This window comes from Phyllobates terribilis, unplaced genomic scaffold (assembly GCF_046119375.1).
Source record: "Phyllobates terribilis strain yellow unplaced genomic scaffold, ASM4611937v1 Scaffold_3__8_contigs__length_932513732, whole genome shotgun sequence".
In the NCBI taxonomy this organism is placed as follows: domain Eukaryota; kingdom Metazoa; phylum Chordata; class Amphibia; order Anura; family Dendrobatidae; genus Phyllobates; species Phyllobates terribilis.
In genome coordinates, this window is record NW_027362763.1 from 420,407,556 (window position 1) to 420,435,193 (window position 27,638).

Genomic DNA, 27,638 nt, shown 5'->3' on the forward strand with positions numbered 1-27,638 from the left:
CTCAGAATGACTCAACTAACTCTCCAGCTTCAGAGCAATGCATGCAGGCTATAAAGCATGGAAGCGCACAAGAAAAATTATGTAAAATACACTACCGTTCAAAAGTTTGGGGTCATTTAGAAATTTCATTATTTTTGAAAGAAAAGCACATTTTTTTCAATGAAGCTAACATTAAATGAATCAGAAATACACTCTATACATTGTTAATGTAGTAAATGACTATTCTAGCTGCAAACATCTTGTTTTTATTGCATAGGTGTATAGAGGCCCATTTTCTGCAACCACCACTCCAGTGTTTTAATGGTACATTGTGTTTGCTAACTGTGTAAGAAGGCTAATGGATGTTTAGAAAACCCTTGCACAAGTATGTTAGCCCAGCTGAAAATGGTTTGGTTAATCTGAGAAGCTATAAAATTGACCTTCCTTTGAGCTAGTTGAGAATCGGGAGCATTACATTTGTTTGTTCTATGAAACTCTCAAAATGGCCAGAAAAAGAGAGCTTTCATGTGAAACTCGACAGTCTATTCTTGTTCTTAGAAATGAAGGCTATTCCATGCAAAAAATTGCCAAGAAACTGAAGATTTCCTACAACGGTGTGTACTACTCCCTTCAGAGGAGAGCACGAACAGGCTCTAACCAGAGTAGAAAGAGAAGTGGGATTCCCCGCTGCACAACTGAGCAAAAAGACAAGTACATTAGAGTCTCTAGTTTGAGAAATCGACATCTCACAGCTCCTCAACTGGTTGCTTCATTAAATAGTACTCGCAAAACGCCAGTGTCAAAGTCTACAGTGAAGAGGCGAGACTGGGATGCTGGCCTTCATGGCAAAGTGGCAAAGAAAAAGCCATATCTGAGTCTAGCTTATAAAAGGAAAAGAATAATATGGGCAAAAGAACACACACATTGGATAGAGGAAGATTGGACAGATGAATCAAAGTTTGAGGTGTTTGGATCACACGGAAGAACATTTGTGAGACGCAGAACAACTGAAAAGATGCTGGAAGAGTGCCTGACGCCATCTGTCAAGCATGGTGGAGGTAATGTTATGGTCTGGGGTTGCTTTGGTGCTGGTAAAGTGGGAGATTTGTAAAAGGTAAATGGGATTTTGAATAAGGAAGGCTATTACTCCATTTTGCAACACCATGCCGTACCCTGTGGACAGCGCATGATTGGAGCCAATTTCATCTTACAACAGGACAATGACTCAAAGCACACCTCCAAATTAAGCATGAACTATTTAAGGAAGAAGAAGGCAGCTGGTATTCTATCTGTAATGAAGTGGCCCGCGCAGTCACCAGATCTCAACCCCATTGAGCTGTTGTGAGAGCAGCTTGACCGTATGGTACGCAAAAAATGGCATCAAGCCAATCCAACTTGTGGGACGGGCTTCAGGAAGCATGGGGTGAAATTTCTCAAGATTACCTCAGCAAATTAACAGCTAGAATGCCAAAGGTCTGCAATGCTGTAATTGCTGCAAAGGGAGCATTCTTTGACGAAAGCAAAGTTTGAAGAAGAAAATTATTCTTTCAAATAAAAATCATTATTTCTAACCTTGTCAATGTCTGGACTATATTTTCTATTCATTTTGCAACTCATTTGATAAATAAAAGTATGAGTTTTCATGGAAAACACAAAACTGTTTGGGTGACCCCAAACCTTTGAACGGTAGTGTATATTCAGCAAGTCAATTACAGAACTGGTCATCAGATCAAAAGTGGCAATTTTTTGCTCTTGTTTCATTCCAACTGCTCCCCAGAATATTCAGTTTTGTTTTTTTTAATCAGTCATATGATTTCAAAGATATTACATAGCTGGCATCTTCCTCTAACAGCTACGACTGGTGAGCGCCTTTGTTGGGCCCTACCATGTGTTTAAACCACATATAGGGTATTGCAACATTCAGGAGAAATTGTATAACAAATTGTGGGTCCATTTTCAAATTACCCATGTGGAAAATAAAAAAAATCTGGGGCTAAAAAAAATTTTAGTGGTAAAAATGTCATTTTGTTCTTTTCATGGTCCAATTATATAAAATTCTGTGAAGCAACTGTGTCATCAACATGCTCACTACAACCTAAATGAATTCATTGTGTAGTTAATTAGATGGGATAATTTTTGGGGGCATTCTGATGTTCTGACAACTCGGACATGGCATCTTGAAACTATTCCAGCAAAATCTGCACTCCAAGATGGCGCTCCTTTATTTCTGAGCTTTGCAGTATGCCCGAACAGTAGTTATTGCAGGAATAAAAAAGAGGTCTAGTTAGAGCGCTAGGGCACAGAATCCACAGGGTCAAGGGCAGTAAAAGACAACCCTTTTATTAAACCACAACGCGTTTCGGTAGCGGATTGCTACCTTTCTCAGGCGGTATAACAATGGGAAAGGGAAATGACATATTATAGAGAAACCATCAACCAATGAAAGAAAGGAGCTGAATGAGGTCAGAGCACCCCTTGTGTATTGGCAGAAAGCCATCAGAAAACCAATCAAAGTATAAAATTGATGAAGTAAAAAACATGTGAAATAAAACCATAATATCTATGCACAAACAGGCAATCAATATAATATAATAATACCAATATCAAACATGTAAAATTATAAGGATTGGAAAATATATAAAATAAAAATCATAAAAATACCCTAATTGACCACATTATCTATGGTAAGATTTAGTCCCTCAGGAGTTAGTGTGCCAAGCTTAAAAATCCAAAAGCTTTCTTTATTGATGAGGCTACTGTTTCGGTCTGGGCAGTATCAACTACTTGATCTATTATGGTGAGTCTCAAAAAACTTGAATCCTTGTGATAGAAAGCACTAAAATGTTTTGAAATACTATGCAATTGATAACCAATACGTATGTTGTGACGATGCTTACTGAGCCGAGCATGCATCGTCTGTATTGTGCGGCCTACATATTGAAGACCGCAAGTACATTGTAGTAAATATACTGTAGCATTGGCGTCTCTGCCCCCTGCCAGGCAGAGACGCCGTCCCTCTCACCTCCCCGCTCCCCGCACGGCGTCCTCCTGCGCTCCTCTTCCTGCAGTTGCCGGCGCGCGCAGCTTCTCGGGCACTGTGCTTAGAGTGCGCGCTCCCTCTCTCTTAAAGGGGCCATGCGCGCCGTCCTAAGGAGTCCCCGGCCAATAGCCGAGGGTCCTCCCATATATAAGGCACCTCCTCCAAAATGGAGGTGCCCGAGCAAAAGTTGATGCACAGCATACTTACCTCTGCTTCAGCCCTCAGGTCCAGTTGCCAGCCTGACTACTGTTCCAGTCCGCCAGCCTGACTATTCTCCAGCCCGACAGTCTACCTTCCGTTCTACCCGCCAGTCTGTCTATGGGCAAGTCCGCCTGCTTACCAGGAAGCACCTGCCAGTTACCTGCCTGCTACCTGCCGTGCCTGCTAGCCCGCTCACCTGGGAGCACTCGCCTGTTACCTGCCTGTTACCTGAAAGCCTACCTGGAGGCTCCTGCTGTCACTTGCCGTGACCACCCGCCTGCTAACCTAGAGACTCCAGCCTGCTTGGCCGTCACTTGCCGTATCCTACCTGGAGGCTCCTGCTGTCACTTGCCGTGACCACCTGTCTGTTACCTAGAGACTTCAGCCTGCTCTGCAGTCACGTGCCGTGACCACCTGTCAACTATCCAGAGACTTCTGCCTGCCTGTTGTGTCCATCCGCTATACCGGTCAGTCCCAGTCTGCTGACCCGTGGGAGCCACCTGCTCTCTTACAAGGTTGTCCCCAGAGTAGCACCTGGTCCCTCTGCTCGGTCCCTCCCTGGTCACGGAGTCGTTAGCCGCCGTACGACCAGGGTCGGTCTGAGTTGATACTTAGTCACGCCCCTCTGGGTCCCTCCTTGCACCGCGGCACAGAGGTTCCACAACCCGGATCCGTAACAGTTTGCTCGGGCCATGAAACCTGGTGGCCCCCAGGCTCCTTCGCTTGCTGACCTGTACCAGGAGGTTTCTCGTCAGAGATCCCAACAGGAAACTATCCTGACCTACCTGCGGTCTGTCAACACTAGCCTGGACACGCTGTCCGTACCACCTGTGTCCGCCCCTAGTCGAGCAACATCCGTTCTGGCAGTGCTGCTGCCCACCAATACCACGGCATCCAACCCAGGCCCCCGGCTTTCTGCACCTCTTCGTTTTGGAGGCGACCCCGCTCTAGCTCGGGGTTTCATAAACCATTGCACCCTGCACTTTGAACTCTTGGCACATCAGTTCACCTCCGACCGGGCTAAGGTGGCATTCATCATGTCCCATCTCACTGGGGAAGCATTGGCATGGCTAAATCCCCTGTGGGAGAGAGGGGACCCCCTGGTGTCCGACCTATCGTCTTTCCTCGCGGCTTTCCGGCGAGTCTTCGAAGAGCCAGGACGAACCTCTCTGCTATGTCTCCGCCAAGGGAGTCTCACGGTGGGCCAATATGCCATACGGTTCCGTACCGTCACTTCTGAGCTTGCCTGGGATAAACGAGGCTCTGGTGTCCGTCTTCTGGGAGGGTCTTTCCGGTCGGATTAAGGATGAGATAGCCGGTCGGGACATTCCTACCATTATGGATGACCTGGTGTCACTCGCTACCCGGATTGACATCCGGTTCCAAGAACGCACCAAAGAGACCACTCATGAGAGAAAGTTCCCCCGCCTCACTCCTACTTTCCAGAGACCTGCCTCTCAACTAGTCACTCCCCGGGCGCACTCTCCCGAACCCATGCAGATCGACCAGACCAAGATGGTCAAATCTCACCAAGAGTCACGTCGAGCCGAGGGGAGCTGTTTCTTTTGTGGCAGTAAAGAGCACCTGATCCGTTCCTGCCTGGAGAGGCCAGGAAACTTCAGTGTCTAGGACCGCTCGGAGAGGTCGTCCTAGGCAAAAGTATGCCCTCTCCATCCCTGACTTTGTCAATCTCTATCTCCTGGGGAGAGAACCGTCTCCTTGAAATTACTCATCTGGATTCTGGAGCTGCTGGAAACCTCATTTCCCAGTCCCTGGTAGAGAGATACCGTATTCCCACCAAACCTCTGGCTGAACCATTGTCCGTCACCTCCGTGGATGGAGGACTCCTTCCGGTGACCATCCTGCTCGTCACTGAGCCCCTAACCCTGCAGGTGGGAATGCTTCACTCGGAGAAAATCTCCTTCCATGTGCTGTCCGGACTCTCTCACTCCCTATTGCTAGGTCTACCCTGGTTCCAGACACATGAACCCGTGCTGAACAGGCAATCCGGTGAAGTACTCCGGTGGGGGCAGGACTGCCATAGGACCTGCCTGATTCCGGTTCGCCCGACTTGTCCACCACCTACCCCAGCTAATTTACCAGGTCTACCTGCTCCTTACTGGTCCTACGCGGATGTCTTCGGTAAAAAGGAAGCAGAGACACTGCCACCTCATAGGCCATATGATTGCCCGATCGACCTGGTACCTGGCGCCACTCCACCCCGTGGGCGTATTTACCCGTTGTCGGCGGCCGAAACCCGAGCCATTGAGGAGAATCTGGCTAGGGGATTCATCCGGAAATCTACCTCCCCGGCTGGAGCTGGATTCTTCTTTGTCAAGAAGAAGGATAGTTCGCTACGCCCCTGTATTGATTATAGAGGACTCAATCAGATCATGGTAAAAAGCAAATATCTTCTGCTGCTCATCTCCGAGTTATTTGATCGCCTTAAGGGCGCCAGGATCATTTCCAAATTGGATCTTCGTGGAGCGTATAACCTGGTCCGAATCCGTCAAGGAGATGAGTGGAAGACGGCATTCAATACCCGGGACGGTCACTATGAGTACCGTGTGATGCCCTTCGGTCTCTGCAATGCTCCCGCTGTCTTCCAAGAACTGGTCAATGACATCTTCCGTGATCTTCTTTACTCCTGCCTGGTGGTATACCTGGACGATATCTTGGTCTTCTCTCCGGATCTTCCCACACACCGGAGGGATGTTCGTCAGGTCCTGCTTAGGCTCAGGCAGAACCACCTCTATGCAAAATACGAGAAGTGCCTCTTCGAGCAGACCTCTCTTCCATTCCTGGGCTATGTTATCTCCCAGACAGGCCTACGAATGGATCCTGAGAAGCTCTCTGCAGTCCTAAAGTGGCCCCGTCCGGAGGGGTTGAAGGCGATTCAGCGATTCCTGGGCTTCACCAACTACTATCGTCTCTACACCCGTAAGGGAGCAAATCCCAAGGAATGGTCGCCCGTAGCTGAGGAGGCCTTCCTTTCCTTAAAGCAAGCCTTCTCCTCTGCCCCAGTGCTGCACCGTCCAGATAGCAACAAACAGTTCTACCTGGAGGTTGATGCTTCCTCCTCCGGAGCCGGAGCGGTGCTCATCCAAAAGTCTTCTTCCGGGAGAATGGTAACCTGCGGCTTCTTCTCCAAACTCTTCTCCTCCTCTGAGCGCAACTACTCTATAGGAGACAGAGAACTGTTAGCCGTTAAATTGGCGCTGGAGGAGTGGCGTTACCTGCTTGAAAGGGCTCTATACCCGGTGATCATCTATACGGATCACAAAAACCTGGCATATCTCCAGAATGCCCAAAGACTCAACCCGCGCCAGGCCCGGTGGTCTTTGTTCTAAGCCCGCTTTGACTTCGTCCTACACTTCTGCCCGGCGGACAAGAATGTCAAAGCCGACGCCTTGTCCCGATCCTTCCTGTCCTCCGATCAAGAGGAGGAGCCTATGCACATCATCGACCCCTCCAAAGTGATGAATGTGGCCCCCTTGGATCTGACTCGTCTTCCACCCGGTAAGACTTTTGTAGCAGTACCGGATCATGAGAAGATTCTTCGCTGGGGTCATTCATCTAAACTAGCCGGCCATGCTGGCCAAAAGAAGACCTTCCTGCTCATCGCCCGCCATTACTGGTGGCCTACCCTGCGCAAGGATGTGGTAGACTTCGTCTCAGCCTGTTCGTCCTGTGCCCGCAACAAAGTTCCCAGACATCTACCAGCCGGTCATCTCCTGCCTTTTCCCGTACCTGATGCTCCGTGGCAACACATTGCTATGGACTTTATTACAGATCTTCCTGTCTCTGCCGGTTGTACAGTCATTTGGGTGGTCGCCGACCGCTTTTCCAAAATGGCCCACTTCATCCCTCTGCCTGGTCTCCCGTCTGCATCAGTGCTAGCTAAGGACTTCTTCCTCCACATCTTCTGTCTCCATGGCCTACCCCTCCACATCGTGTCAGATCGAGCGGTTCAGTTCACCTCACGTTTCTGGCGAGCTACGTGTAAGCTGCTGGATGTCACCCTGGATTTCTCCTCCGCTTATCATCCACAGTCCAATGGTCAAGTGGAGTGGATCAACCAGATCCTTACCAGCTACCTCCGGCACTTTGTTAACGCTCACCATACTGATTGGGTGGATCTCCTGCCATGGGCCGAATTCTCCTACAACAACCATGAGAGCGAATCATCTTCCAAGTCTCCGTTCTTTATAGTCTATGGTCAACATCCCCGGATTCCGTTTCCCGTCTCCATTTCTGTGGACAACCTTGCCACGGAGTCTCTGGTCAGCGAATTTTCCACCATTTGGGAGAATACTAGGTCCACACTTCTTCAGTCCTCCGAGCTGATGAAGAGACATGCTAACGAGAGATGTCTGGATCCGCCTCAATTCCATCCCGGAGACCAGGTTTGGCTCTCCTCCAAACATGTTCGGCTCAGAATACCCTCCTACAAGTTGGGTCCTCGGTTCATCGGTCCATTTGAAGTACTTAAAGAAATCAATCCAGTGGCCTACAAGTTAAAACTCCCAGCCACCTTATGGATTCCCAACTCCTTCCATGTATCTCTCCTTAAACCAGTGGTCTTTAATTCTTTTTCCAACAATCCTGGTTCTTCCCCTGCTCCGGTTTCTGCTGTGGACGTTTTTGAGGTAGAGAATATTCTGGCTACTAAAAGGGTAAGAGGAAAAACCTTTTTTCTGGTGGATTGGAAGGGGTTTGGCCCAGAGGAGAGAACTTGGGAACCCAGGGAGAACATCCATGCCCCGCTTCTCCTTGAAAAATTTCTTTCTGGCCTAAAAAAGAGGGGGCGTAAAGGGGGGGGTACTGTAGCATCGGCGTCTGTGCCCCCTGCCAGGCAGAGATGCCGTCCCTCTCACCTCCCCGCTCCCCGTGCTGCGTCCTCCTGCGCTCTCTCTTCCTGCTGCTGCCGGCGCGCGCAGCTTCCCGGGCACTGTGCTTAGGGCGCGCGCGCTCCCTCTCTCTTAAAGGGGCCGCGCGCGCCGTCCTAAGGAGTCCCCGGCCAATAGCCGAGGGTCCTCCCATATATAAGGCACCTCCTCCAAAATGGAGGTGCCCGAGCAAAAGTTGATGCACAGCATACTTACCTCTGCTTCAGCCCTCAGGTCCAGTTGCCAGCCTGACTACTGTTCCAGTCCGCCAGCCTGACTACTCTCCAGCGCGACAGACTGCCTTCCGTTCTACCCACCAGTCTGTCTATGGGCAAGTCCGCCTGCTTACCAGGAAGCACCTGCCAGTTACCTGCCTGCTTCCTGCCGTGCCTGCTAGCCCGCTCACCTGGGAGCACTCTCCTGTTACCTGCCTGTTACCTGAAAGCCTACCTGGAGGCTCCTGCTGTCACTTGCCGTGACCACTTGCCTGCTAACCTAGAGACTCCAGCCTGCTTGGTCGTCACTTGCCGTAGCCTACCTGGAGGCTCCTGCTGTCAGTTGCCGTGACCAGCTGTCTGTTACCTAGAGACTTCAACCTGCTCTGCAGTCACGTGCCGTGACCACCTGTCAACTATCCAGAGACTTCTGCCTGTTGTGTCCATCCGCTATTCCGGTCAGTCCCAGTCTTCTGACCCTTGGGAGCCACCTGCCCTCTTACAAGGTTGTCCCCAGAGTAGCACCTGGTCCCTCTGATACTTAGTCACGCCCCTCTGGGTCCCTCCTTGCACCGCGGCACAGAGGTTCCACCAACCAGATCCGTAACATATACAACGTACGTGGATTGGCAATTCACCTTACAATCAATGGAAAAAGTTTTGCCCGTTGTCTGTGAACAAAAGGTAGTAACCCCATTCATAATTGTCCTATAACATAGGCACTTTGGAGTATTACATGAAAAGCAGCCATTATTATGTGTAGATAGTAAATTTGGGTTTTAAAGAGATGTTACTAGGAGACACTAAACTTTGAAGATTTTGGTTACTCCTATAGATAATTTGTGGTTTATCAGGAAGATGGTTGGAGAGAACCGGATTAGATTTTAAAATAAACCAATATTTGTTCAGCCACCTCTTAACACTCACATGTGATTGATTAAACGTAGTAACTAAACTCCACTCCGTGACCGGATCCAGGAAATACCCACACGCCAGCTGCAACGCTGTGCCTCTGCTGTGGAGCGATTCACTTAGGTTGTGCAGGGGTGCACAACCTGATGAGGTGAGAGGCTAACTTGCCTTACTTAATATTCTTTTTCCCCGCATTAGACCACTGGGTACTATTCATTGCGCTCCTCCCTTCTCTTTTTTTTTTTCTCTTGAACAGTAGTTATTGTCATACTCAGGAGAAATTGCAAACCAAATCATAGAGTCCATTTTTTCTATTACCTCCTTTGAAATTGAAATTGTAAAGCTACAGGAAAATTTTATTGGAAAAATTTAATTTTTCATTTTCACCAAGTACTGTTATAAAATTGTGAATCACTTGTGGGTGCAAGATGCTCACTACATTCCTAGATAAATTCAATGAGGGTGTGGTTTCCAAAGTGGGGTAATTTGAGAGCGTGTCTGTTGTTTTGGCACATGATATGCTTTTACACATTTGTAATCTATTCTAGACAAAACTGCATGCCAAAAGTAAAATTGGCACCTTCCCTTCTAAGCCCTGCCATGTGCCAAAACAATAGCTTATGCCCACATATATATTGCACAACAAATTGTGGGGTCCATTTTCTCTTTTTATCCCATTTGAAAATGAAAAATTTGGAGCTAAAGCAACATCCTAGTGGAAAAGTTTGATTTTTAATTTTTACGACCAAATGTTATAATATTCTGTGAACCAACTAGCACCATCAGCTAGCACGTCCACATCCTTGTCCCAGTGCAGTGTTCAGTTGTCCCTACCCCAGTCCTTGGAACGCAGCCAACGCCCCACAGGCCACACTACTAAATTCACACATTTCGCGATTGCTTGCGCTCAAAATGTTGCCTTTTAGGCTCATGGAGATGGAAGCTTACCGCAACTTGATGGCGGCGGCCGGCCCTTGGTACTCGGTCCTCAGCCGCCACTATTTCTCCCGGTGTGTTGTCCCCGCATTACACGAGCACGTGTCCCACAACATTAGCCGTTCCCTCAACAACGCAGTTACTGGGAAAGTCCACCTAACCACGGACATGTGGACAAGTGCTTGTGGGCAGGGAGGGCACACTGGGTTAATATAGTGGAAGTCGGAACCCAGTCGGACCTTGGGACGGAACACGTCCTCCTGACGCCGAGGATTAAGAACCTGGATCAGTCAGGGTTGCCCCCACATTCTACATCTCCTGCACCTCCTCCTCCTCTTCAGTCTCCATCTCTGAAATGACCACATCAGTCAGAAGCTGGAGGCACTGCAGCACTGCCTCGGCCAAGCGGCAACAGTCTGTGCTGAAGCTAATATGCTTAGGTGACAAACCGCACAATGCTGAAGAGTTGTGGACAGCTCTGAAAGAGCAGGAAGAGCTGTGGCTGACACCGCTGAACCTACAGCCAGGCATGTTCGTGTGTGACAATGGCCGGAACCTGGTGGCTGCTCTGAAGCGATGCGAGCTCACACACATACCATGCCTGGCCCATGTGCTTAACCTCGTGGTTCAGTGGTTTCTCAAAACTTATCAAGATATGTCGCATCTGCTTGTCAAAGTACGCCGCCTGTGTGCCCATTTTAGAACGTCAGCTACAGCTTTCGCCGCCCTTGCCGTGCTTCAGCAGCATTTGCAGCTTCCAGCTCACCGACTGATATGCGATGTCCCCACGCATTGGAACTCTACATTGCAGATGTTGGGAAGGATTTGTGAACAGGAGAGGGCAGTTGTTGACTACTAGCATCAACACGGACGTCTGTATTCAGGTCAGACTCCACACATAAGACCTCAGGAGTGGACATGGATGTCAAACATCTGTACCATACTCCAGAACTTTGAGGAGTCCACCAAGATGGTGAGCGACGATGATGCCATAATTAGCGTCATCATCACGCTTCTCTGTCTTCTGAAATGCTCTCTGCTCACAATTAAAAAGGATGCATTGCAGGCGGAGCACAATGAGATGGAGCAAGGAACCATACAGGGTGATTCCACACAGCCCAGACTCATCTCATCCCAACGTAGATTGTGACAATGAGGAGGAGGAAGAACAGGGGCTAGTTTCCTGCGCTATATACTGTACTACCTGCACAACTGTCATACTGTCTGTTCAGCGTGGATGGCCTGAGGATAGGGAGGAGGAGGAAGAGGAGGATAAGGAGGTGAGCATGGTCAGTCGCCCTCTTGGTGAGGACACGGAAGTCTTGCCTGTTATCAGCCTGGCACACATGGCTGAGTTTATGTTACGCTGCCTTTCCCGTGACCTTTGCGTTGTCCAAATTTTGGGTGACAGTCATTACTGGTTGATGACACTTCTAGACCCACGCTACAAGGAGAACTTTCTGTTTCTTATTCCCGCGCAGGACAGGCTTAATAAAATGGGGCAGTACAAGAAGGCCCTTATTTAAATAATTCCCATCTGAAAACACTGGCAGCAGTTTCACAGTTCCCTAGACAACCAAGGAGTACAGGCAAGAGAGACACAAATGCAATCGAGCAGAGGCTGGGGAACACTGTCAAAGTTCTGGGACCATTTTCTCAGACCCTCCCATCACACAGACCCTGCGGTGCGGGTACTCTCCCAAGGGGGGAAAAGTTTGGGAAGATGGTGAGGGAGTACCTTGCCAACCGTACCAACGTCCTCCGTGATTCCTCTGTGCCTTATAATTGTTGGGACACGTGGCATGAACTGGCTCTTTACGTCTTGGAGGTCCTGACCTGCCCTGCCGCTAGCATTTTGTCAGAGCGGGTTTTTAGTGCCCCTGGTGGAATTATAAGCGATAGGCGCATCTGCCTGTCAACTGAAAATGCGGACAGGGTGACTCTTATAAAAATAAACAAGGGCTGGATTGGGCCAGAATTCTCAACATCACCGAATGATAGCAGTGTAGCATAAACTCAAGTACAGTGTCTCTTTTTTGGGAGGTCTAGCTCTATTTGCATGCACCTCTGTCTTCACACCCAGACATGGGTAAAAGCTTCCTGATTTTGTCTATTTGCTCTTGTCCTCCTCTTTCTCCTCATCCTCCACCACCATATCACCACAATATCTACCATATCACCATATTTACATCTCTTGCAAGGGGCATTGGAGTTCCTCCAAATTTTTGGCAGCCGTTGCATTCACTGCATAGGCAAATAGTATGGGAGACACACTTCCTAATAATGGGAACATTGTTTTCAGGAGGCCCTCCGACCTCTACGTCTCTTGCAAGGGACATTGGAGTTCTTCCAAATTTTTGGCAGCTGTTGCATTCACTGCATAGGCAAACAGTATGGGAGACCCACTTCCTAATAATGGGAGCATTGTTTTCAGGAGGTGTGGGAAAGACTTAGTGCAACACAAAGGGAAGAGGGAAAGGGGGTAAAGTGGAGACCTCTTAGGTTGAACTAGCGTCAATCTGTCTCCCGTAACATACCTGTATTGGCTCTTAACCAATCGCTGCACTCATACTTCGCCCTGTCTTTCCCTGGCGTTTGGCTCAAGCTAGGGAAGGGAGGAGATGAGCACTAGTGGATCTCCACTAAACATTATAGACAACAAGGAAGGACAAACAGGGGAAAAGTGTTTAGCTTTAGATGACTCCAGACAAATGCACACGTCCTCAAGCTCCAGAGAGGAAAAGGTACTGCTCTTGCTAAGCCTTCACAAGGAATAATGAATATCGCCTCCCTCTAGATCACACCAGGTATTTATACAACCAGGCCAGGGAGATAATTAGCCAGAGGGAGGTAGCCGCTGGGTCCTAGAGACAGCCTCTAAGAAGAGGTCTGTAATGCCAAACATAGAGATCTCATGTAACCAACTGCAGGGCGTCTGTCTGTCACCTCTGAGACACCCGTGACAGTACCGCCCCCCTCTATGAGTGGCCTCTGGACACTCAGGATCGGGTTTCTCAGGATAAGAGGTGTGGAATGAGCGAACCAATCTGGGAGCATTCACCTCTGATTCCGAAACCCACATCCTCTCCTCTGGACCATAGCCTTTTTAGTGCATCAAGTATTGTAGAGAACGACGTTGGAGACAAGAATCTACAGTCCTTGAAATCTGGAACTCCAGATTACCATCAACCATTACTGGGGGCGGTAGTAGACGCGAGGGCTCAAGAGGTTCCACATACTTTTTGAGTAAGGACCTATGGAATAGGTTGTGGACCTTAAGGGCCTGAGGAAGTTCAAGATGAAACGCTGCTGGGTTAATGATGGCGGTTATTTTATAGGGACCAATAAACCTAGGTCCCAGCTTCCAGGTAGGAACTTTCAATCTTATATTCCTGGTAGACAACCACACAAAGTCATTCACATTCAGGTCCGGACCTGGCAAGCATTTCCTGTCAGCCATATGTTTATACCTGTCTCCCATGATCTTTAAATTACTCAGAACACCCTGCCATACCGAGGAGAGCGACGAAGCAAACTGTTCCTCCTCAGAAACTCCTGAAGCTCCTCCCCCATTAAAGGTACCAAACTGTGGGTGATAACTGTATGCACGGAAGATCGGTGACCTGCCAGTGGATTCTTGACAATGATTATTAATGGCAAATTCTGCCAGCGGTAGGTAGGATGCCCAATCCTCCTAATTTTCGAAAACGAAACACCTGAGGTAGGTCTCCAAATTCTGATTGACACGCTCGGTCTGTCTATTCGACTGAGGGTGGAAGATAGAGAAAAAGGACAGCTGCACCCCCAGTCGAGAACAGAATTCCTTCCAGAACTTGGAAACAAACTGGATCCCCCGATCTGACACCACATTGGAGGGAATGCCGTGAAGCTTCACAATCTCATTTATGAACAACTGAGCAAGCATCTTGGCATTTGGAAGTTCAGGCAATGCAACGAAATGAACCATTTAACTGAACCGATCTACTACCACCAAAATGACCATTTTGCCTGCAGAAAACAATAGGTTAGTGATAAAATCCATGGACAAATGTGTCCATGGCCAACTATGGATAGGTTGCGGAAGAATAGTACCAGACGGACAGGTATGCGAAACCTTAGAAAGTGCGCAAATACTACAAGCAGCTACGTGTTCAATCACATCCAAATGCAATCCCGGTCACCAAGAACTACGAGAGAGGAGGTCCGCGGTTGCCTTACCTACTGGATGCCCAGCAAGCACAGAGTTATGATGTTCCTTAATTACTTTACGGCGCAGATAAGATGGTACAAATAACCTTCCTGAAGGGCTGGAGGCAGGGTCGTCCCCCTGAGCCTCCAACACCTCACCCTCCAGTTCAGGAAACAGTGCCGAAAAGACTACCCCTTTCTGTAATATCAGGGCAGGGTTCTCATGGTCACCACCACCAGGGAAGCTCTGGGTCAAAGCATCAGCCTTGACATTTTTGACCCCTGGACGAAAAGTGACAACAAAATTGAACCTAGCAAAAAACAGGGACCTTCTGGCTTGCCTAGGGTTGAGACGTTTAGCTGACAGGAGGTATGACAGGTTCTTATGGTCAGTAATAACAGTAATAGGATGGACAGCCCCCTCCAACCAATGTCGCCATTCTTCGAACGCCAGTTTGATTGCCAAAAGTTCTCTATTGCCCACGTCATAATTTCTCTCAGTCGAAGACAATTTTTTAGAAAAGAAGGCGCACGGACACCATTTACCAGGGGACGGACCCTGAGACAACACAGCCCCGACCCCAACATCCGACGCATCAACCTCCACAATAAAGGCTTGGGAAACATCGGGTTAACTGAGTATAGGTTCAGTGGCACAAAATGATTCTTTAAGGAAGAAAAAGCCTGGAGGGAAGGATCCGACCTTTCAGAAAAATCAGACCCCTTCTTAGTCATGTCAGTAAGGGGTTTCACAATAACAGAGTAATTTTGGATGAATTTCCGGTAAAAATTAGTAAAGCCCAGAAAACGTTGTAAAGCTTTCAGGTTCTCGGGACATTCCCAGTCAAGGACTGCACGGGTCTTCTCCGGATCCATCCAAAAACCTGAAGATGACAATAAGTACCCCAAAAACTGCACCTCCTGAACAGTGAAAACACATTTTTCCAGTTTGGCATAAAGTATGTTATCCCTTAAAATCTGGAGCATCTGCTTAACATGTCCCCAATGTGTCTTAAAATCAGCTGAGTAAACCAAAATATCGTCCAGATAGACCACCACAAACCTCCCCACCAAATAATGGAAAATATCATTTATGAAATGCTGGAATACCGCAGGTGCATTGGTCAAACCAAAAGGCATAACCAGACTCTCGAAATGTCCTTCCAGGGTATTGAACGCTGTTTTCAATTCGTCCCCCTCTCTGATTCTTACCAAATTGTAGGCTCCCCTTAAATCCAACTTGGAGAATATATTAGCTCCTACAACCTGGCTGAACAAATCAGGAATCAAAGGAAGAAAATATGGATCACGAATGGTCATTTGATTAAATTCCCGGAAATCTAAACAGGGACGTAGAGTGCCATCTTTTTTCTTCACAAAGAAGAACCCTGCATAACAGTATAGGAAACCCACTCTTTAATAATGGGAACAACAAAGCATAACCGACTGCTGGCCCTTTAAGAATAGTAAGGGCCGCCTGATGGCCCTATAAAAATAGTGTTTGTGACTTTCAGAGTCCCTCCTTCATAAATGAAACAGGATGTGTCTAATGATGTTTCACACACCACATGGCCTGATAGTAGTAAAATGTTAAAATGACATTTCCTAGTGAATGCATTTTTCACCGTTGAAAGCTATGCAAAAGTGTAAAAACACATCAAAAACGCTACGTGTGAACATAGCCCAAGGTGTGGAGGAACATTTTTGTTTTTGGTTAATTATTTTGCCTTATATACAAGTCATTATCCAGGAAAGGATGTTCCTTAACATTTTTCACAGGAAAAAACATTTTGATTTCGTTATTGTATGTTTTATTGTGAGTCTGCAAAAGTGGCGTAATACCTCTGACAATGTTATTGACAGCAGTGACCTGGGAGTCAGATGCTTCCAGGGGTCTTCCCCATTCTATTCCCTTGCCATTTGAGCACTGTTCCCATCGATTTGGGCAATTTTTAGGCCCTCTGCAGGATGGGACGCCGGAAAAATGCTTGCGTTTCCCATAGACTTACATTGGGCTCGTTGCTCGGACCGAGCACTCGAGCATTCTAATTTGCTCGACCCGAGCAACGAGTACCCTAGCATTTTAGTTTTCGCTCATCACTAGCATCAACAATTGGTGTAATTATTAGAAAATGTAAGAAGCACAAGATGACTGTGAATCTTCCTCAGTCTTGGGCTCCCTGCAAGATATTGTGGTGTAAGGATGATTCTGAGAGAGGTCAGAAATCCAGAGGGACCTGGTCAATGATCTGAAGAGAACTGGGACAACAGTCTCAAACATTACCGTTAGTAACAAACTACGCTGTCATAGATTAAAATCCTGCATGGCATGCAAGGTCCCCTGCTCACGCCAGCACACGTCAGTGCCCGTTTGAAGTTCACCAATGACCATCTGGATAATCAGAGGGAGCTTGGGAGAAGGTCATGTGGTCTGATGAGACCAAAATAGATTGTTTTGGTATCAACTCCACTCGCCGTGTTTGTAGGAAGAAGAAGGATGAGTAAAACCTCAAGAACACCGTCCCAACCGTGAAGCATGGTATGGGAAACATCATACTTTGGTTGTGCTTTTCTGCAAAGGGGACCGGACTACTTCACCATATTGAATGGAGGATGGCTGGGGTCATGTATTGCGAGATTTTGTCCAACAACCTCTTTCCCTCAGTAAGAGCATTGAAGATAGGTCGTGGCTGGGTCTTCCAGCATGACAATGACCCAAAACACACAGCCAGGGCAACTAAGGAGTGGCTCCGTAAGAAGCATTTCAAGGTCCTGGAGTGGCTTAGCCAGTCTCCAGACCTGAAGCCAGTAGAAAATCTTAGGAGGGAGCTGAAACTCAATGTTGTCCATTGACTGCTCCAAAAACTGAAAGATCTGGAGATCTGTTTGGAGGAGTGGGCCAAAATCCCTGCTACAGTGTGTGAAAACTTGGCCAAGAACTACAGGAACTGTCTGACCTCTGTAATTGCAAACAAAGGTTTCTGTACCAAATATTAAGTTCTATTTTTCTAATACTTATACTTATTTCATGCGATAAAATGCAAATAAATTATGTAAAAATCATACAATGTGATTTTCTGGATTTTTTTAGATTATGTCTCTCATAGTTGAAATGTACCCACCTTTCCATTCTTTGTAGGTGGGAAAACGTGCAAAATCGACAGTGTATCAAATACTTATTTTCCCCACTGTACGTCCCTTATCTACTGAACAAGGTTCACAGGCGCAATGTGAACGAACCCAGCCTTAGTTCGTTCCGCTACTGGAGCAGTTTGAACTGATTATGAAAGTGTCAGACCCCCACCAATCTTATATTGAGATAAGTCATTCATTTTTAGAGCCTGGACAACTCTTTTAACAATCTATGCTGCAGATGTCTCTGTAAACACAAACTAGACACTATGTATTGGTCACTAAAATGTCATATTTGCAATTTTCACTCTATCACATCAAATGCGCACTAATTTCTGGAACACATACTGTATTTTTCGGACTATAAGACGCATCGGACCATAAGACGCACCTAGGTTTTAGAGGAGGAAAATGGAGAAAAAAAATTAAAGCAAACAATGTGGTCATTCATGATGTACTGTTATGGGGAGGGGGTCTGCTGCTGACACTGTTATAGGGGTAATGTCCCCCAATTCTGTATCTATATTCCCCATCCTGGTATACATGCCCCCCCCCCTTCCTGTTATAGGTAGCCCCCATTCCTATCCTGGTACACATGGCACCCCCATTCTGGTATGCATGGCACCCCCATTCCCATCCTGGTATGCATGACCCCCATCCTGGTATGCTTGACCCCCATCCTGGTATGCATGGCACCCCCACCCTGGTATGCATGGCACCCCCATCCCCATCACCGTGCACTTAAAAAAAATAAAAGGATTCTACTCACCTTCCTTCCTTCCCTCTGCTCCAGCACTGCGTCCTGTTCTTCTGCCAGCAGCTGATCTCAGCATGTGACACCGAGACAGCTACCGGAATAGTCACTGCTCCCGATGCTGGGACTATGGACGTGGGGAGCAGTGACTATTCACTCTCCTTAATAGCGCGCACAGTGTCAGCCCAGCCGCAGCTCCTGCATGCCCATGCGAGTGGGGAGTAGTGAATATTTATGCTCTTTAATAGCGGACACACGTGACCGCCGAGCCGCTGCAGGAAGCCGGCGGCTGGGCTGACACTGTGCGCGCTATTAAAGAGAATGAATATTCAGTGCTCCACATGCCCATGGACATATAGGGAGCAGTGAATATTCATTTTCTTTTAACAGCGGGCACACGCAAAAGCTGCAGCCGCCAGCTCCTGCCTCCTGTGCCCCGCTTCGCTGCCGCTCCCCGCCCATCCACAGCCACAGCAACAAGTATACATTCGGACTGTAAGACGCACCCCCCACTTTCTCCCAAAATTTTGGAGGAAAAAAGTGTGTCTTATAATCCAAAAAATACTGTAATTTTTAAATTTTCACAGTGCAATGTTTTAAAATTTCAAGAAGCACTTGTGGGTTCAAGGTGCTCACCACACCTCTAGATAAATTCCTTGAGGTGTGTAGTTTCCAAAATGGGGTCACTTTTGGGGGGTTTCCACTGTTTAGGCACATCAGGGGTTCTGCAACCGCAACATGGCATCTGCTATCTATTCCAGGCAATATTGTGCCCCAAAAGTAAAAAGGGTGCTCTCTTACCCTTCCGAGCCCTTCCATGCGCCCAAACTTTAATTTTCCACAACATATGGGGTGTCGGTGTACTAAGCAGAAATTGCACAACAAATTGTACAGTCCATTTTCTAATGTTACTCTTGTGAAAATGAAAAATGAAGCAACATTTTTCTGGGAAAAATTGATGTAAATACTTTTATGCCCAAAAATGACAACAGTATTCTCAGCGTGATACTTTTATTGGCTATATATGTAAGCTTTTAGAGCACACAAGCTCTTTCCTCAGGCAATATTACCAATCATACATATTTATAATATTGTCTGAGAAAGGAGCCCATGTGCTCTGAAATCTTGCATATACAGTACAGACCAAAAGTTTGGACACACCTTCTCATTTAAAGATTTTTCTGTATTTTCATGACTATGAAAATTGTACATTTACACTGAAGGCATCAAAACTATGAATTAACACATGTGGAATTATATACTTAACAAAAAAGTGTGAAACCACTGAAAATATGTCTTATATTCTAGGTTCTTCAAAGTAACCACCTTTTGCTTTGATGACTGCTTTGCACACTCTTGGCATTCTCTTTATGAGCTTCAAGAGGTAGTCACCGGAAATGGTTTTCACTTCACAGGTGTGCCCTGTCAGGTTTAATAAGTGGGATTTCTTGCCTTATAAATGGGGTTGGGACCATCAGTTGTGTTGTGCAGAAGTCAGGTGGATACACAGCTGATAGTCCTACTGAATAGACTGTTAGAATTTGTATTATGGCAAGAAAAAAGCAGCTAATTAAAGGAAAACGAGTGGCCATCATTACTTTAAGAAATGAGGGTCAGTCAGTGCGAAAAATTGTGAAAACTTTGAAAGTGTCCCCAAGTGCAGCTGCAAAAACCATCAAGCACTACAAAGAAACTGGCTCACATGAAAGGAAGACCAAGAGTCACCTTTGCTTCTGAGGATAAGTTTATCCGAGTCACCAGCCTCAGAAATCGCAGGTTAACAGCAGCTCAGATTAGAGACCAGGTCAATGCCACACAGAGTTCTAGCAGCAGACACATCTCTTCAACACCTATTAAGAGGAGACTTTGTGCAGCAGGCCTTCATGGTAAAATAGCTGCTAGGAAACCACTGCTAAGGACAGGCAACAAGCAGAAGAGGCTTGTTTAGGCTAAAGAACACAAGGAATGGACATTAGCCCAGTGGAAATCTGTGCTTTGGTGTGATGAGTCCAAATTTGAGATCTTTGGTTCCAACCACCGTGTCTTTGTGCGACACAGAAAAGGTGAACGGATGGACTCTACATGCCTGGTTCCCACCGTGAAGCATGGAGGAGGTGGTGTGATGGTGTGGGGGTGCTTTGCTGGTGACACTGTTGGGGATTTATTCAAAATTGAAGGCATACTGAACCAGCATGGCTACCACAGCATCTTGCAGCGGCATGCTATTCCATCCGGTTTGCGTTTAGTTGGACCATCATTTATTTTTCAACAGGACAATGACCCCAAACACACCTCCAGGCTGTGTAAGGGCTATTTGACCAAGAAGGAGAGTGATGGGGTGCTACGCCAGATGACCTGGCCTCCACAGTCACAAGACGTGAACCCAATCGAGATGGTTTGGGGTGAGCTGGACCGCAGAGTGAAGGCAAAAGGGCCAACAAGTGCTAAGCATCTCTGGGAACTCCTTCAGGATTGTTGGAAGACCATTTCCGGTGACTACCTCTTGAAGCTCATCAAGAGAATGCCAAGAGTGTGCAAAGCAGTCATCAAAGCAAAAGGTGGCTACTTTGAAGAACCTAGAATATAAGGCATATTTTCAGTTGTTTCACACTTTTTTGTTAAGTATATAATTCCACATGTGTTAATTCATAGTTTTGATGCCTTCAGTGTGAAAGTACAATTTTCATAGTCATGAAAATACTGAAAAATCTTTAAATGAGAAGGTGTGTCCAAACTTTTGGTCTGTACTGTATATATTTATTACTAGCTATTGAACCCGTTCTGCGCCTGGGTGGCGAGCATTTTTATTGGTATATGGTCTCCCATGCTGGTCTGTGCTGTCCCCCTCCTGGTATTTGCGCTGTCCCATCTTGTCTCCACCATCCTATCCTGGTATGCATGGCACCCCTCACCCCCAATCCTGGTATGCATGGCACCCCTCATCCCCGAATCCTGGTATGCATGGCACCCCTCACCCTCAATCCTGGAATACATGGCACCACTCATCCCCCAATCCTGGTATGCATGGCTCCCTCTTCCCCTAATCCTAGAATGCATGTCACCCCTCAATCCCCTAATCCTGATATGTATGGCACCCCTCATCCCCAATCCTGGTATGCATGGCACCCCTCATCCCCTAATCCTGGTATGCATGGCACCCCTCATCCCCAATCCTGGAATGCATGGCACCACTCATCCCCCAATCCTGGTATGCATGGCTCCCTCTTCCCCTAATCCTAGTATGCATGGCTCCCTCATCCCCTAATCCTGGTATGCATGGCTCTCCTCATCCCCAATCCTGGAATGCGTGGCACCCCTCACCCCAAATTCTGGTATGCGTGGCACCCCTCATCCCCAAACCTGGTATGCGTGGCACCCCTCATCCCCAATCCTGGTATGCGTGGTACTCCTCACCCCTATCCCGGTATGCGTGTTACCCCTCACCCCCATCCTGGTATGCGTGGGACTCCTCACCCCCATCCCGGTATGCGTGGCACCCCTCATCCCCAATCCCGGTATGCGTGGCACCCCTCATCCCCAATCCCGGTATTTGTGGCACCCCTCATCCCCAATCTCGGTATGCGTGGCACCCCTCACCCCCAATCTCTGTATGCGTGGCACCCCTCACCCCCAATCCCGGTATGCATGACTCCCCTCACCCCTAATATGCATGGCACCCCTCACCCCCAATCCCGGTATGCATGGCACCCCTCATCCCCAATCCCAGTATGCATGGCACCCCTCATTCTTATCCTGGTATGCATGGTACCCCTCATCCTGGTATGCATAGTGCCCCGCATTCCTATCCTGGTATGCATGGTCCCCTCACCCCCCAATCCTGGTATGCATGGTCCCCCTCACCCCCCAATCCTGGTATGCATGGTACCCCTCATCCTGGTATGCATGGTCCCCTCGCCCCCCAATCCTGGTATACGTGGTACCCCTCACACCCCAATCCTGGTATGCATGGTCCCCTCACCCCCAATCCTAGTATGTGTGGCCCCCTTATCCCTTTCACGCTGTACACACATACAAAAAAATAAACACTCCTGTTCTGCCGGAGGCCGGGGGAGGAGTGCGGCGCCGGAGCACCGCAATGTCCGGCGCCATTTTGCTGAAGACACACTGCAAATGGTGCCGGATAGCGCTATGCGCATGCGCCGATCCGACGCCTCACTCCTGCCCCGGTCTCCAGCGAAGAGAGGCGCCGCGGCAACGCTCCTCCCGGTCAGGTAATTATGTAAGTATGACGCCGGAGATCGCGGTATGCGTTCAGTGTCTACACATACCACGATCTCCGGCGTCATACACTCCTCTTACCTGTAACGGCTGGATGCCTGCTTCTGTCTGGAGCCAGACTGCGCGTCACGCATGCTCAGTCTATAAAGGCTTCAGACAGAGACACGCATCCCCTTTTATATATATATTATTTTTTTCTGGTTAGTCAATAAAGGTATCACTCAGAGAATACTATTGTCCTTTTTGAGCATAAAAGTATTTTCATCGCTTTTTCTGGCTAACACGGTAACACAATATAACTTTGTATTGTACATTGTGGGAAAAGGGTTAATAAACTTTTTGAATGTGGTTTTGAGCACCTTGAGTTTTTAGAATTGTGTCACTTTTAGGTATTTTCTGTCACATATTCCCCTCAAAGTCACTTCAAATGTGATGTGGTCCCTAAAAAAATTGGTTTTGTAAATTTTGTGGAAAAATTAAAAACTGCTGATAAACCTTTAACCCTTCTAACTTCCTAACAAAACAAATTGTTTCAAAAATTATACTGAAAAAAAGTAGAAATGTGGTAAATGTTAGTTATTCCACACAAAATAATTAATATCTGATTTAAGGGCATCAAATATCAGAGTTTAAAAATTGCAAAATGTTCTAATTTTTAGTAAAATTTTCAATATTTTGATAACTAAACGCAAATCATATCGACCAAAATGTACCACTAGCATGAAGTACAACATGTCTCAGAATCACTGTGATCCGTTGAAGTGTTCCAGAGTTATTACCATGGAAAGTTACACTGATCAGAAATGCAAATTTGGCCTGGCCAGGAAGGTGAAAACAAGCTTCAGGATGAAGGGGTTAATTTTGGCCATAGCTCCACACTGGTAAAGAACTATTATAAGGGTCAGACAGAGGGCCGTATTTCTTGTGCGAGCATCACATGGCAATCCTCGGACTGACAATCGGCTCTTCTGACCTGAGTGTGACAGCTGCATAGAAATACATCATGCTGTCAAGCTCAGGTCAAGAGAGCCGATGGTCAGTCCGATGATTGCAGTGCGATCCTCGCACAAGAAATACAGCCATCTGTCTTCCCCCTAACAGTAACAGATAATAGTTACAATCTATCAGTGTTTGCTCTGCTTGCTCCTTGAGCACATCCTTTCTTCTTGTAACCCACACACTTATGGGCTGTGCCAATGCTATCAGCACACAAGTTTGTTGTCCATTCCTTATCACATAAACTTTACTAAGGCTATGTGCCCACGATGCAGAAATGCTCCGGATTTTTCCTGAGCGTTTCTGCATCTCCCTGGCAGAAATAACGCATGCGGATTGTACATACGTTTTTCAAGCGGAAGTGAAGCGTTCTTCACATGCATTTCCGCATGCGGGTTGACAAGCGCTTTCCAAGTGATTTTAGCCTCACTTGGAAAGTGCTTGACAACTTGGTCACACTATATAAATCCATGCAACCGGCATGGATTTATATAGTGTGACCGAAAGAATGGTAAAAAATAAAAAAATTAATATATACTTACCTTCTGATGGCCCCCGGAGTCTTTATTCCATCCGTCCTGGCTTGTCGGCATCTCGCGGTACACTGAAGGACCTGCCATCACATGACTAAATGACGTCAGCGCAGGTCCTTCAGTCCACCGCGATCTGCTGGCAAGCGAAGACAAGCACACCACGGGCCATCAGAAGGTAAATATAATAATTATTTTTTACTTTATTCTTTTTTTTACTGGTTCTATGGTACCCGGGTCCGGAGGAGAGTCTCCTCTTCTCCAGACCCGGGTACCAGCCGCACATTGAAACGCATGGAATGCTCATCTACAGATGCAGTGATGCATAATCCATGCGTTCCAATGCAAGCCAATGGCGGCGAAAACGCAGCTCTTCCGCAAAATAATTGGTAGTGCTGCGTTTTTTTCCGCAATGATAATCCGCAGCGGAAATTTCCGCAGCATGTGCACAGCACATGCGGATTATCATTGGGGAACATGGTAGGCCTTCTAACATGCGTTTTTTAAGCGTTTCTGCAGCAGAATTGCCGCTTCAAAAACGCATCGTGGGCACACAGCCTAACAGGACTGGCAGCATCAGTGCAATTCCAATGAGTGAGGTGCGTCTTACACTTTGTGATACATTGATTTATAGGATAGTTCACGTTGTGTTCTCTTTTAGGCTATGTTCACATGCAGCCTTTTTGCTGCGTTTTTTTGCTGTTGGATTTATGATACCTCATGTACAAACTTGTTGTTTTTTTTGTTTTTTTATTATTCCTGATCGAATTTGATAACTGCTGTGTTTTTTTTAATGTGCAACATGTCAGGATTTGTACATGGTATAGCTTTACGTGTCCCTTTAATGCAACAGCTATAAGCCAACCATTGACAAAATGTGGTGCTGGGAAACACAACCCAGTGCATTTTTTATTAGTCTTCATTGTATAAAAATTGCCAGGTCATGAGTCAGTGGACTGGTTTGATGATGTGGTGGGCAGCAGAGATAAATAGTGCGTGGGTGTTATGTGATTTTTGGCTTATCCATTATGGAGGATAGTATTTTCTGATCTGACATTTAAATGGTATAGCTAAGGGAAAAAATCCCATTAAAGCAAAGAGACTAGAACTGCGTGTACTGTGTAATTTACTATATGAACAGACATAATATAGTAAGTTGCTGTATTCAGGCTTTATCTCTCTTCCTTCATATGGCCTTGTTCCTCTTTATTTAATAATTGTTTGTTTTCATTTTATTGCATCCTATAGAATTTACTTATTTAAGCATCTCATTATATCATATAATCATAACATTATAATACTGCCAGGCATCAATGCCAGGCTGATTATTTATTTTCAGTATTATGTGAATGGCCATATTTGCCAAAGATGGAAAACCTAATTGCTGTAAAACAAATATTCTTTTATACTTTTCATTATCTTTCTCCTATAATGTGTGCTGTCAGATCTGGAGGCCTTTTATGAATAATGCAACTTCAGTTGTTTCTAGAAACCTCAATTTAATTTATTTCTTTTTTTGTTCTGCGAAATATACATTCTTTGGTATATTTAAGTGACTTGTCAGCAAATCATATATTTCACAAAAGAGTTTAATTCAATTATTTATTGAAATTCACCTTTTCAGTTTTCTAATGTTGAAATCTTTATTATGATGCAGATTGGATGCTCGCTCTATGAATTGTGCATAATAAACTGAGGACCTAAGAGCTATTCTTTATATCATTTTGATACAACCAGTGTTTTATCTACTGCAGATCTACCAGTTATCTGAATGCTGAGCTCTGTATAACCCCACCTCCACACCACTTATTGCCAGCTTTCTGCCCATATACAGTGTACAGAAAGCTGCCAATCCGTGATGGTGGTGGGGTTATACAGAGCTCCTGTCATTTCAGAACATTGTTTGGGTTGAAATCCAGATTGTAGCTGGTCAAAAAGTAAATTGAGTAAGAGTTGAGAGAACTGTTTGACATGTTGTTCAAGGTATTTTGATGTAATATTTGTAACTAAATTAGGTAGACATATTTCCATGTTCCTGGCCTTGACGAAGTAATTCTGACAACAAAAAAATAAACATCCATCCTGTACATTACTGTCTAAATTCAGAGAACTGAAAAACGGTGCATAATAAGAAAAAAAAAAAAAAAGGTTTATAGTATAAAGTGACTGATTGTTGAAACATTTTACACTTCTAAATATTGAGATTGCAACACCGAGAATGAAAAGTCGTGGAATTAATGTACATCACAGGATTGATAGACTTGTTAAAGAATCACTCAAGCCTTTTCTTATTTCAACACTTGAGTGGTGCTACTGATCTATATTCCGTGAACCTAGTCTTATACTTAAAATTAAAGCAAAGCCACAGAAATAGGAAGTAAAATTCCCCGAAAAATTAAGAATTAAAGCAGCAAAAAGGGCAAAAAATTAATAATATGTATGAGGTATAGATATTAACCTTGCACGTTTTATTTTTATTCAGGGTGCAGCCAAGCCCATCAATATTGTCCTTGTAAACTAGGGTGTGTGTCCTGGTGGGGTGCACTTATATAGTGCTGGGCAGCAGGCCTAATCTAATAGTCTGGGTGTCACTAATAGGCTGTAAACCAAACACTGTGCACTACATGTGTGTGACCAGCGCCATATACAAGTCTTTTTTGTGTGCAATTTTAATACTAAGCAATCACCCCCTCCATGAATTGGCAGGTTGTGAGTGGTTGTCTTATCAGTGCTTTGCACCTGTGTTGCCTCCACCTTTTATCAAGGGGGTTTGCTGCAGTTAGTGCATTAGTTTCTGTGACCTGGGCAGGTAAATACTGTTGCCCTTTCTTGCTTTGTTAATTCTTTAAAAAAAAATTGGGGGGGAGGGGATTTTAATTCCTCTTTCTGTGGCTTTGCTATTAATTTTAGTGTAGGGACTTGTAAGTATGAGGACCTTTGATGCAGATTGCAAGCTTGCATATTTTGGCCAAAATATCGTGCAATACCTCATATACAGTTGAAACCAGAAGTTTACATACACTATATAAAAAGACACGTGTGCATGTTTTTCTCAATATCTCACATGAAATCAGAATAAACCTTTCCTGTTTTAGGTCAATTAGGATTACCATAATTTTTAATATTTGCCAAAAGCCAGAATAATGAGAGAGAATGTTTTAAGGCATTTTTATTACTTACTGCAAAGTCAAAAGTTTACATACATTTCATTAGTATTTGGTACCATTGCCCTTAAACTGAATGACTTGGATCAAACGTTTGGGATATCCTTCCACAAGCTTCTCCCAATAGTTGGTCGGAATTTGGGCCAATTCTTCCTGAAAAAAAAACTGGTGTAACTGATCCAGGTTTGAAGGTCGCCTTGCTCTCATCTGCCTTTTCAGCTTTGCCCATAAATTTTCAATAGGATTGAGATCAGGACTTTGTGATGACCGCTCCAAAACATTGACTTTGTTATCCTTAAGCCACTTTTCTACCATTTCAAAAGTATGCTTCGGGTCATTGTCCATTTGGAAGAACCATTTCCGCCCAAGCTTTAACTTCTTGGCTGATGTCTTGAGATGTTGCTTCACTATAATCTTCTTTTTTCATGATGCCATCTATTTTGTGAAGTGCACCAGTCCCTCC

At 46.0% G+C, this 27,638-nt stretch overlaps 1 protein-coding gene across 2 annotated transcripts in view; it reads left to right on the top strand.

Annotated features, from left to right (window-relative positions):
* The window catches only part of CYB5R4 (cytochrome b5 reductase 4), a 544,645-nt gene that overhangs the window by 477,833 nt on the left and 39,174 nt on the right, over positions 1–27,638 (top strand). The window lies entirely within an intron of this gene.